This window comes from Salvelinus alpinus, chromosome 25 (genome assembly GCF_045679555.1).
Source record: "Salvelinus alpinus chromosome 25, SLU_Salpinus.1, whole genome shotgun sequence".
Classification (NCBI taxonomy): domain Eukaryota; kingdom Metazoa; phylum Chordata; class Actinopteri; order Salmoniformes; family Salmonidae; genus Salvelinus; species Salvelinus alpinus.
The window spans coordinates 10,085,110-10,098,670 of NC_092110.1; positions in this window are offsets into that span (position 1 = coordinate 10,085,110).

Genomic DNA, 13,561 nt, shown 5'->3' on the forward strand with positions numbered 1-13,561 from the left:
AGTAAGTCCAAATGTGCAATTTTTGGTTCCAACCATTGTGTCTTTGTGAGACGCAGAGTAGGTGAACGGATGATCTCCGTATGTGTGGTTCCCTCCGTGAAGCATGGAGGAGGAGGTGTGGGGGTGCTTAGCTGCTGACACTGTCAGGGATTTATTTAGATGCACACTTAACCAGCATGGCTACCACAGTATTCTGTAGTGATACACCATCCCATTTGGTTTGCGCTTAGTGGGACTATCATTTGTTTTTCAACAGGGGAATGACCCAAAACACACCTCCAGGCTGTGTAAGGGCTATTTGACCAAGAAGGAGAGAGATGGAGTGCTGTATCAGATGACCTGGCCTCCACAAACACCCGACCTCAACCCAATTGAGATGGTTTGGGATGAGTTGGACCACAGAGTGAAGGAAAAGCAGCCAACAAGTGCTCAGCATATGTGGGAACTCCTTGAAGACTGTTGGGAAAGCATTCCAGATGACTACCTCATGAAGCTGGTTGAGAGAATGCCAAGTGTGTGCAAAGCTGTCATCAAGGCAAAGGGTGGCTACTTTGAAGAATCAAAAATATTTGTTTACCACTTTTGGTTCTTACATGATTCCACATGTGTTATTTCATAGTTTTGATGTCTTCACTATTATTCTACAATGTAAAAATAAAGAAAAACCCTTGAATGAGTAGGTGTGTCCAAACTTTCGACCTGTATTGTATATACAGTGGGAGAGAAAGGGAGTAGGGGTTTGAAGGGGAGTGAGAGATCTATGGAGGCGGAGCTGAAGAAGAAAAATAAGTTTGTGGAGCGCAACATAGTTTCCAACGCCAGAGGCAGTTCAGAGGAGGAAGGGCAAGCTAAGTCGCGAGGGAATCATGGAGGTGAGGAGGAGCATAATGTGATTCTGAAGTTTAGGGAGGAAGGGGGAGTTGGGGTGATGAGTCCGATAAGGTTGACTGCTGTGATAAAAGAGCTGATTGGGTAAGTTGTCAGTGCTAAATTGTTAAGAGATGGGATCTTGTTGGTGTTCTGTAAGGACATGGCGCAGAGGGAAAAAGCTCTCAGAGTGAAGCAAATAAGGAAGTGTAAGGTGGTGTGGAGCAGCTGGAATGATCAAGCAGGGAACTAAAGGGATGATAACAGGAGTGCCTGTGAGTGTTAGCACTGAAGAGTTAAGGTGAACTTGAGAGGTGGCGTTATTGTAAATGTTCAAAGACGGCAAGCAACAAGGGATGGAGTGAGGGCAGATAGTCCGTCTATTCTGTTACACTTCAAGGACAAGGTACAGCAAAATAAAGTAACCATAGGATATATGAGTTATTATGTGAGGGGTTATGTTCCCGAAGTCTTTAAGATGTTATAACTGCCAGATATTTGGGCATGTGGCAACAGCCTGTAAAGAGAAAAAGAGGTGTCAGGTGTGGAGGGGAGCATGAGTACGGGAAGTGTGGGGATGGTGTACAACCAAAGTGCTGCAGCTGTGTGGGTGCTCATAATGTGGCATATGATGGGTGTGAAGCAATTAAAGAGGCAGTGGCGGTGCAACAAGTGAGAATGGAGTAGGCAGGTGGGTGTTTGGAAAGGCAAAGTGGGACCAGTTTCAGGAGCTGAGAGAGCAAGTGATGGCTCGAGTGGATATGACAGGGGATGTGGATAGTATGGATAACTGGGTGAGAACAGCTTTAGTGGGGGCAGCTACTGAGGCTATACCTAGGAGTTCAGGGAAGAGGAGGAAAGCAATGTGGGGCAGCGGTGAGGAGTAGGAACAGGGCATTTAGAGTACTGAAAAGGACAAATAACATCTGAGTCTGTATAAGCAGGCCCAGGTGAGGAGAACTATCCGCCAGGCGAAGAGGTCATGTTGGCATCGGTTCTGTGACACCATTGGAAGGACGACACCTGTGGGAGAAGTGTGGAGGAGGATCGAGAGGAAGAGTGGGGTCAGAAGGGAGTGGGACTATCCAGTGTTGACGAGTGGGGAGAATATGGCAGTAACAGATGAGGAGAAGGCAGATATGATGGCAAAGCGTTTGTTCAAGTACATAGCTCGGCTAATCTGTCACAGGGACAGACGGGGAGAGAGAGAACGAGAGAGGAGCACCCTGATGTGCTGGATTGGATTACCATGGCAGAGATGAAGAGGGCAAATCAAATTTGTTTTGTTACATACACGTGTTTAGCAGATGTTATTGCGGGTGTAGCGAAATGCTTGCGTTTCTATCCCCAACAGTTCAGTAATATCTAACAATACACACGATCTAAAGTAAAGAAATGGAATTAGAATATATAAATATTTGGACGAGCAATGTGGCAATAGGCAAGGCTGGGTTAACTTCACCTGGGAAAGATGAGGTGTGCCATGTCATGTTGGCCCATCTTAGTGATGAAGCACTGGATAAGGTATTGGTGTTGTACAATAGAGTGTGGGAGGAGGGGAAACTACCAGGCAGCTGGAAGGAGGCAGTAGTGGTATACCAATCCAGAAGCCAGGGAGGACCCAACGAGGCCAACAAGCTATCGGCCAACAAGCTATCGGCCAACCCAACGAGGCCAACAAGCTATCGGCCAGGCTAGACAAAGTGGAACAATACCTACGCTTTGGAACATTCACAGATCCTCTAGAAAGATGTCTTCCATGAATACGAATAAATATTCAGTAAGAAGGTTTAGTTAGGAATGTATCATCAAAGGTATGATTTAGGTATACTTTTTTGTTAACACAGTGGGACAATGGGAAAAATTCAGCACATTGTGTTCGTCCCAAATGGAACCCTATTCCCTATATAGTGCACGACTTTTGACCAAAAGTCGTGCACTACATAGGGGAAAGGGTGCCATTTGGAATGCGCCAATTGTTTTCAGTCCTGCTTAAGCAAAATGTTTCTTTCCTCAGGTGACGTGCTATGGTGTAAGGATGGCAGTTTGCTATACAGTCGGTTGTTAGGAGCACAGAGGAAGTGAAGGCGTTGGTGGTACAGTACCATGACAACAATGGCCTTGTAGGCAATCATAAGACCCGCACGGCAGTCTTCACTACTGGAGCGCTATCTCACCAGACACTAAAAAGTGGATTCATAACTGTGAGACTTGTTCAAAGAAGACATTCCCGACAGAATCGGATAATTGGCTACAATGTTTTGCCTATGGATGTAATAGCACTGCTTCCCACAATGAAGAAAAAAATTCTCTGCCATCTACTGTATCTCAAGCGCTGCTATCACAACGCCTGGGACCGTATTCAGAGTAGGATTGCTGATCCAGGATCAGTTTTGCCTTTATTATAAAGAATGGACAGGGATGACTACTCTAAGTCGCTTTATGAATACAGGCTGTGATGTTTACGATATTTTGTATGTATTTATCAACACAAGGGGTCCCTCGAGGGTCAGAGTCATGAAAAGTCCTGTGTTCCATGCACTTTACAGAGGACTGCTACGAACTCATTGAGGACACGGTAACTCTTAAACCAGATGCAGTGCCCACCATAGTGGTGTCTCCAGAGTTTCAAGAGGTGTTTATTCTACAAAGTAATGTAGCATTATGGATAACGTAGTCAGTGCATGCATAGACGTTACATAAACAAAAAGCACTTTTCGTATAAGGATCGTCTTCAAGGGAGACAATGTTCACTCACTATAGGCTATTAGATAAGAAATCAATTCCCAAACACTCTTTTACACAGCTTTATATGCTCTTCTTGCTGAAGCCACCCTTCCCAGAATGTGTATTGGATGAAGATGTGAATATTTCTGACATGAACATTGAAAACCTGCTTTCCATCCCAACTGAGGCCACAGAACATCACAATGCACTACCTCCACCTGAAACCAACAGGCAGTCTTTCAGAAAGGGGAAAGTTGGTGTTCCTGCCCCATACAATGCAGAGGCCATTTTTTAACGGTACAATCAGATTGATAATTACCTGCACAGTGGGACTTGGGGCTGTAACGAAAGTCGTCGGGAGAAGGAGAGGACCAAAGTGCAGCGTGGTACGTATCCATAATACTTTTAATCAAAATGAATACACGAACAAAAACAACAAAATGACAAACGAACAGTTCTGACAGGTGCAACAAACACAAACCAGAAAATAACCACCCACAAACAAAAGTGGGAAAACAGGCTACCTAAGTATGGCTCTCAATCAGAGACAACGATAGACAGCTGCCTCTGATTGAGAACCATACCAGGCCAAACACATAGAAATAGAAAACCTAGACCTACAACATAGAATACCCACCCACATCACACCCTGACCAAACTAAAAATAGAAACATACAAAGCAATCTACGGTCAGGGCGTGACAGTACCCCCCCCCAAAGGTGCGGACTCCGGCCGCAAAACCTGAACCAATAGCGGAGGGTCTGGGTGAGCATTTCACCGCGGTGGCGGCTCTGGTGCGGGACGTGGACCCCGCTCCACCTTAGTCTTGGCCCACTTAGGTGGCGCCTCTGGAGCTGGGACCCTTACCGCCGACCCCGGCCCGGGGACCCTCGCTGCGGGCCCCGGACAGGAGGGAGACTCTGGCTGCTCCGGACAGGAGGGCGTCGCTGGAGGCCTCGTGCCATAACTCCGCTGGAGGCCTCGTGCCATAACTCCTCGCTGGAGGCTTCGTGCCATGGAGCACCACTGGAGGCTTCGTGCCATGGAGCACCACTGGAGGCTTCGTGCCATGGATCATCACTGGAGGCTTCGTGCCATGGATCATCACTGGAGGCTTCGTGCCATGGATCATCACTGGAGGCTTCGTGCCATGGATCATCACTGGAGGCTTCGTGCCATGGATCCTCACTGGAGGCTTCGTGCCATGGATCCTCACTGGAGGCTTCGTGCCATGGATCATCACTGGAATGGAGAGACACACAGGAGGCCTGGCTCTGGGAGAAGGCACAGGACTCACCAGGCTGGGGAGACATGCAGGAGGCCTTGTCCTTGGCCGAGGCACCGGATACACTGGGCCGAGGAGACGCACTGGAGGCCTGGAGAGCAGGGCTGGCACACTCCGTCCTGGCTCGATGCCCACTCTCGCACGGCCGATGCGAGGAGTTGCGATGTAATGTACCGGGCTATGAACACGTACTGGAGACACCGTGCGCTCCACCGCATAACACGGTGCCTGACCAGTACGACGCTCGCCACGGTAAGCACGGGGAGTTGGCTCAGGTCTCCTACCTGAGCCAACTCCTAACTCCATTCTCCGGTATCCCTCCTCGCACTGTCCAAGAGAATCCCAGGCAGGCTCCGGCACTCTCCCTGGGTCGACCGACCACCTTTCTATCTCCTCCCAGGTTGTCTCATAGTCCACATAGTGCTGCTCACCTGTCCAGGAGTCCCTTTCACCACGCTGCTTGGTCCTTTGGTGGTGGGGGGTTCTGTAACGAATGTCGTCGGGAGAAGGAGAGGAGGACCAAAGTGCAGCGTGGTACGTATCCATAATACTTTTAATCAAAATGAATACACGAACAAAAACAACAAAACGACCAACGAACAGTTCTGACAGGTGCAACAAACACTAACCAGAAACACCAGCGGGCTAAACGAACTTAAATAACACCCATCCCAAAACCCCAACAAGGAACAGGTGAAAACAATTAGACAAAAACAAACGAAAAGGAAAAAGAGATCGGTGGCAGCTAGTAGACCGGTGACGACGACCGCCGAGCGCCACCCGAACAGGAAGGGGAGCCACCTTCGGTGGTATTCGTGACAGAAGGCCCTTTCCTGTTTCAGCATGACAATGCCCTCGTGCACAAAGCGAGGTCCATGTAGAAAGTTTTTGTCAAGATCGGTGTGGCAGAGTTTCACTGGCCTGCACAGAACCCTGACCTCAACCCCATTGAACACTTTTGGTATGAATTGGAACAGCGAGCCAGGCCTAATTGACCAACATCAGTGGCAGACCTCACTAATGATCTTGTGGCTGAATGGAAGCAAGTCCCCTCAGCAATGTTCCAACATCTAGAGGAAAGCCTTCCCAGAAGAGTGGAGGCTGTTATAGCAGCAAAGGGGGGACCAACTCCATATTAATGCCCAAGATTTTGGAATGAGATGTTCGATGAGCAGGTGACGTTGACAAACATCGAAGGTCCAGAGACATGTTCTGGATCCATTCCTTATATTCTTTAGTCCCCAGAGGTCTTTACCTAGAGAAGGACTATAGTATGCTTTTGTGAAGGTTCCCATCCCTTTGTTGGTCCAATGACAACCCCCCCTCCCCCATTTGTACCTCTGGTTTACATATGGAGAAAGCTTACTAGCTCACGAACTGCTTGCAAGCTCACGAACTGTCGTCCAAACCAGTTGTTAGACCTCTTTGCCTAAGCTTTTGATGTTTTTCGTTGTTATCCCTAGTTTTGCTTAGCCCCATGATTTATTTTCCAATACCCAACATATTCAACATGTATTATATAGTAATGGTTGTAAATCAATTACACCTACTGTAGTTGAAAAAAGCTTGCCCAGTTTTCCAATAGTTTTTTTACTGGTTCCACTGCTGTATTTCAACACTAGGTGAAGACATTGACCACTGTACTCTACACACGGAGTACCACACTGTATGGTCTACCACACGGTCTCTCATTAGCACCATCAGCTGAAGAGAGTTTTCCCCCTAATTGTCTTCCCCATGCCCTATATGAACTTGTCCATTTCCTTTGTAATTACTCTGAAAAAGGCCATTGAAGGCTGAAACATCAATCTTTTAAACTTGCTTAAAATAAATCATGTTTAATGGTGAGCAAGCGTTGTGCCTTTTCCTTTCCAACGACGAGCAGGTGTCTACAAACGTTTGGTCATGCAGTGTAATATGCTGATCTGCGGCTTCTTATGGATATGTTTTTGTAAATCATTTTGTGAATAGTAAACTAAAGTTTCACTGCATATACAGGCTGCCTTTTAATCTTTTCTGGACTCACACTGCCGCTTATGGGCCCTTTTCCCCACCGACCTACTCTCACTTCTGTTCTGATCCGGTGCCAGAGAGCCATCAGTGCCCACTACTACTGGGGCTCTATATTAAAAGACGTGGCAGACTTGATCAGCAACTGTGACGCGTGTGGATGCTGGACGGCTCCAAGACGTATAGCTGTAGCGTGTACAGACAGCTGTACCAACTACAACAGATCAGTGGAGAGGAGCCTGTGTCTGACCTATCAAATCAAATTTGATTGGTCACATGCGCAGGATACAACAAGTAGATTTTACTGTGAAATGCTTACTTACGAGCCCATTCCCAACAATGCAGAGTTAAAAAGTAAGAAAAATATTTGCAAAATAAAAAGTTTAATAGTTAAACAATAAAATAACAATAACGAGGCTATATACAAGGAGTACCAACACGAGTCAATATGCAGGGGTACGAGGTAGTTGAGGTAATACAGTATGTATGTGTAGGTAGGGGTTAAAAGTGACTAGGCTGGCCTCAGGAGTGGCGCAACGGTCTAATGCACTGCATCGTAGTGCTTGAGGCGTCACTACAGACCCGGGTTCGATCCCAGGCTGTGTCACAGCTGGCCGTAACTGGGAGTCCCATAGAGTGGCACACAATTGGCCCAGCATCGTCCGGGTTAGGGGAGGGTTTGGCCAGGGGGGCTTTACTTGGCTCATCAAACTCTAGTGACTCCTTGTGGTGGGCTGGGCACCTGCAGACTGACTTCAGTCGTCAGTTGAACGGTGCTTCCTCCAACACATTTGTGCGGCTGGCTTCCGGGTTAAGCGGCCGGGTGTTAAAAAGCGCGGTTTGGCGGGTCATTTTTCGAGGACATATGACTCGACCTTCGCTTCTCCTGAGCCCGTTCGGGAGTTGCAGCGATCAGACAAGATCGCAATTGGATATCACAAAATTGGGGAGAAAAGGGGAGGTAAAAAATATACATATATATATAAACAGTGCCTTGCAAAAGTATTCACCCCCCTTGGCATTTTTCCTATTTTGTTGCATTACAACCTGTAATTTAAATATACATTTGGATTTCATGTAATGGACATACACAAAATAGTCCAAATTGGTGAAGTGAAATGAAAAAAATGACTTTATTCAAACAAAACAAAAAATATTAAAATCAGAAAAGTGGTGCGTGCCCCTAAATAAGATCTGGTGCAACCAATTACCTTCAGAAGTCACATAATTAGTTAAATAAAGTCCACCTGTGTGCAATCTAAGTGTCACATGGTCTCAGTATATATACACCTGTTCTAAAAGGCCTCAGTGTCTGAAACACCACCAAGCAAGCTGGCACCATGAAGACCAAGGAGCTCTCCAAACAGGTCAGGGACAAAGTTGTGGAGAAGTACAGATCAGGGTCGGGTTATACATTTTTTCCCCCGAAACTTTGAACATCCCAAGGAGCACCATTAAATCCATTATTAAAAAATGGAAAGAATATGGCACCAGAACAAACCTGCCAAGAGTGGGCCACCCACCAAAACTCATGGACCAGGCAAGGAGGACATTAATTAGAGAGGCAACAAAGAGACCGAAGATAACTCTGAAAGAGCTGCAGAGCTCCACAGCGGAGATTGGAGTATCTGCCCATAGGACCACTTTAAGCCGTACACTCCACAGAGCTGGGCTTTACGGAAGAGTGGCCATAAAAAAGCTATTGCTTAAAGAAAAAAATACGCAAACACGTTTGGTGTTCGCCAAAAGGCATATGGGAGACTCCCCAAACATATGGAAGAAGGTACTCTGGTTAGATGAGACTAAGATTGAGCTTTTTTGGCCAACAAGGAAAACGCTATGTCTGCATCAAACCCAACACGTCTCATCACCCTGAGAACACCATCCCCACAGTGAAGCATGGTGGTTGCAGCATCATGCTTTGGGTATGTTTTTCATCGGCAGGGACTGGGAAACTGGTCAGAATTGGAATGACAGATGGCGCTAAATACAGGGAAATTCTTGAGGGAAACCTGTTTCAGTCTTCCAGAGATTTGAGACTGGGACGGAGGTTCACCTTCCAGCAGAACAATGACCCTAAGCATACTGCTAAAGCAACACTCGAGTGGTTTAAGGGGAAACATTTAAATGTCTTGGAATGGCCTAGTCAAAGCCCAGACCTCAATCGAATTGAGAATCTGTGGTATGACTTAAAGATTGCTGTACACCAGCGGAACCCATCCAACTTGAAAGAGCTGGAACAGTTTTGCCTTAAAGAATGGGCAAAAATTCCAGTGGCTTGATGTGCCAAGCTTATAGAGACATACCCCAAGAGACTTGCAGCTGTAATTGCTGCAAAAGGTGGCTCTACAAAGTATTGACTTCGGGAGGTGGGGGTGAATAGTTACGCACGCTCAAGTTTTCAGTTTTGTTGTCTTATTTCTTGTTTGTTTCAAAATAAAAAACTATTTAGCATCTTCAAAGTGGTTGGCATGTTGTGTAAATCAAATGATACAAACCCCCCAAACAAATCCATTTTAATTCCAGGTTGTAAGGCAACAAAATAGGAAAAATGCCAAGGGGGTGAATACTTTTGCAAGCCACTGTAGACTACGCAGTCAGCATATATAATAGAGTAGCAGCAGCATGTGTGAGAGTGTATCTATGTCTAAGTGTGTGTGTGTGAGTGTATGTTGCGTGTGTGTGTTGGAGTGTCAGTGTAGTATGTGTGGGTAGAGTCTAGTGAGTGTGCATAGAACCAGTGCAAGTCGGTGGGAAAAAATAAAATAACAAAAGTAATAATAAAGTGAGTCAATGTAAATATTCCTGGTCGCCATTTGATTAACTGTTCAGCAGTCTTATGGCTTGGAAGTAGAAGCTGTTCAGGAACCTTTTGGTCCCAGACTTAATGCTCCGGTAATTCTTGCCGTTCCGTAGCAGAAAGAACAGTCAATGACACGGGTGGCTGGAGTCTTTGACAATTTTTAGGGCCTTCCTCTGACACCAGCTGGGTGGCAGGTAGTTCAGCCCCAGTGATGTACTGGGGCGTACGCACTACCCTCTGTAGTGCCTTGCGTTCGGAGCCCGAGCAGTTGCCATACCAGGCAGTGATGCAACCAGTCAGGATGTGTAGCAAGTGCAGCTGTAGAACCTTTTGAGGATCTGAGGACCCAGGCCTTGCAGTTGGATGCCGAGCAGTTGTCATACCAAGCGGTGATGCAGCCAGTCAAGATGCTCTCAATGGTGCAGCTGTAGGACTTTTTGAGGATTTGAGGACCCGGGTTAGGTGAAAGGTTAGCTAAAAGTGTTAGGGTTAGCTTACGTGGTAAGTAGTTGCAAAGTAATACGTAGTTGAAAAGTTTCTAATTAGTAAGATGCTAATGTTGTTCGTAATGAGATTCGAACTCACAACCTTTGGGTTGCTAGACATTCGCATTAACCACCCTCCTTTCATTAAGTAACCATCTGCCACTCGGCCTCCCGAGTGGCGCAGTGGACTAAGGCACTGCATCGCAGTGCTAGCTGTGTCATTTGAGAATCTGGGTTCGAGTCCAGGCTCTGTTGCAGCCAGCTGCGACCGGGAGACCCATGAGGCAGCGCAGAATTGGCTCAGCGTCGTCTGGGTTAGGGGAGGGTTTGGTCAGCAGGGATGTCCTTGTCTCATCGTGCATTAGCGACTCCTGTGGTGGGCTGGGCGCAGTGCATGCTGACAAGGTCTCCAGGTGTACGGTGTTTCCTCTGACACATTGGTGTGGCTGGCTTCTGGGTTAAGTGGGCATTGTGTCAAGAAGCAGTGCGGCTTGGTTGGGTTGTGTTTCGGAGGACGCACGGCTCTCGACCTTCGCCTCTCCCGAGTCCGTACGGAAGTTGCAGCGATGAGACAAAACTGTAACTACCAATTGGATACCACAAATTTGGGGTGAAAAATGGGTAAAAAAGCTAAACAAAATTATACAAAAAAACATATAAAAACATACTAAACGTACATAATAATACAAAATGCTCTGAGACAAGGTTGCACACCTTGTCAGTGAGGGACTGAAGAGGATGGAGAGACCCAGGTATTACCCGAGGCACAGGTCTGTGGTGTGTTTCAGTCACTTCACTGAGGACTGCTTTGACCGAACTGGAGAAACTGTGTCTCAAACCACATGCAGTGCCTAGCCAGTTCCTCTTCTGTCCTCCTGAGGTACTCATACCATATCTTATTTCAGGGCCTGTACTCAAAAAGCCTCTCAGAGTAGTAGTGCTAGGATCAGATCCTCCCTGTACATATAATCTTATTCATTGTGATCTAAAAAACTGAACTGATCCTATATTAGCACTATACTCAGGCCCAGAGTTCTGTTTAAAGTGTTAAGAAATAGATAAGTGTGCTTCATACCAGTTTTGTTACGGGATGTCCCCAAGCCAATAGATAGCTCTGCTGTTATGTGTATCTGAGTGTGATACTATGTAGTATCAGTGAGCCAAGTTAGGCATTACTTACTGTGCACTGAATGGAGCTGTATGCATGCTACAGATTGATACTGAAGTAAAGACTTTCTTATCAACATTACCTTGGTGCTTTAGCAGAGGCCAGCCTCCTCTAAAGCACCAAATAACGAGTAGGCTGCTACAACACAGGACCAAGCTTCCTTCTCCAAATATGACGCCAAAAAATCTACCCACCAGGTTTGTCGTTTGTGGGGAAAAAACTGTCAGAAGATTTTGTAAGACTTTCCTTATAGAAGGTAAATAATGATCAGAGAGAAATAATGATGAGAGAGAAATAATGATTTGATAATAATTCAAATGACACCCTCTGAACTGCTAATCATCCCTGTCTAGATGGTGCTCTACACATCAGTAAGAGGAATGTGATTGGCAAAGTTCTGCTTAACAGAAGTGTCAACGAGCCCTGACTGCCTACCATGACGAGCTTAATCGCCTGAATGAGAAAAAGTGCATGAAACTGCTGACGGGGCGCTTTTTTCGGGGGCCATGACAGGCGATGTCAACAACTGGACCAGAAAACTGATGAGCGCTTAGCTTCACACCCCCTCCTGAAAAAGGCCAGGATGGAACCTCGCAATGAGTCAGAGGACATTGGTATCTTCAGAGATCATTGCAGAGCCAGCATTTTGCAGGTAGGGTGTTTTTAATGTTATTGATCTGTGTGATCAATACAAAACGGATACATAATTGACTTTGGAGAAGCTTGCTCTATTTCTCCCTCTATTCTGTGTAGTCTGAGCCAAATCAATAACGAGTGACTTCTGTTCTCCTCAGCCCATACACTATGAGCAGTGATCATGATTATGATAGAGGTGGTGGTGCAGATGTTTTTTATTTAATCTTTATTTTGACAGGGTGCCTGAACCTATTCCAGAATATATTAATCAGCCTGTCAACGCACCTGTTGACGGGAATTCTCTGGTAACAATGGTTGTAAAGCAGTGTCTGTATTTCCATCAATAGTTCAATGGTTTCATATTGAACATTAATTTTCTCCATGTATTCTGCGTGCAAATTCAAGTTGGGATGGTGATCTATGTCTGCTTTATTAGGAATGTGTTCCTAATGTGTATAACTATAACTCATATGTTCGCGGGTCTCACAACAATAGGGTGCAACATTCTATCACTTTGAAGTACAAAGGTCTGTAATGAAATTGTATAGATTGTTCATTGTACAGGTTGCTTCTGTTTTGTTTTAGAATATTATTATTTGTTACAACACAACTTTATTCCACAGCCATAACTGCTCTAGTTAAAGCATTGAGGGTACAATGTGGGGTGGTGTCTTTGGAAAAAGTATTTAAGGCAAGAGTTATGTCAGGTAATGTTTAACTTCTGTTGATGATGAGCTACCTTTTTGTTTCAGATTTGGATTGTGGGTCAAACCTCCATGGAGAGGTTGCCCCCAAATGCTGATCCAAATAAGCTTTCCCTTCATTACATTTTTTTTTTTACATTTAAGTCATTTAGCAGACGCTCTTATCCAGAGCGACTTACAAATTGGTGCATTCACCTTATGATATCCAGTGGAACAACCACTTTACAATAGTGCATCTAACTCTTTTAAGGGGGGGGGGGGGTTAGAAGGATTACTTTATCCTATCCTAGGTATTCCTTAAAGAGGTGGGGTTTCAGGTGTCTCCGGAAGGTGGTGATTGACTCCGCTGACCTGGCGTCGTGAGGGAGTTTGTTCCACCATTGGGGTGCCAGAGCAGCGAACAGTTTTGAGTGGGCTGAGCGGGAACTGTACTTCCTCAGAGGTAGGGAGGCGAGCAGGCCAGAGGTGGATGAACGCAGTGCCCTTGTTTGGGTGTAGGGCCTGATCAGAGCCTGAAGGTACGGAGGTGCCGTTCCCCTCACAGCTCCGTAGGCAAGCACCATGGTCTTGTAGCGGATGCGAGCTTCAACTGGAAGCCAGTGGAGAGAGCGGAGGAGCGGGGTGACGTGAGAGAACTTGGGAAAGTTGAACACCAGACGGGCTGCGGCGTTCTGGATGAGTTGTAGGGGTTTAATGGCACAGGCAGGGAGCCCAGCCAACAGCGAGTTGCAGTAATCCAGACGGGAGATGACAAGTGCCTGGATTAGGACCTGCGCCGCTTCCTGCGTGAGGCAGGGTCGTACTCTGCGAATGTTGTAGAGCATGAACCTACAGGAACGGGTCACCGCCTTGATGTTAGTTGAGAACGACAGGGTG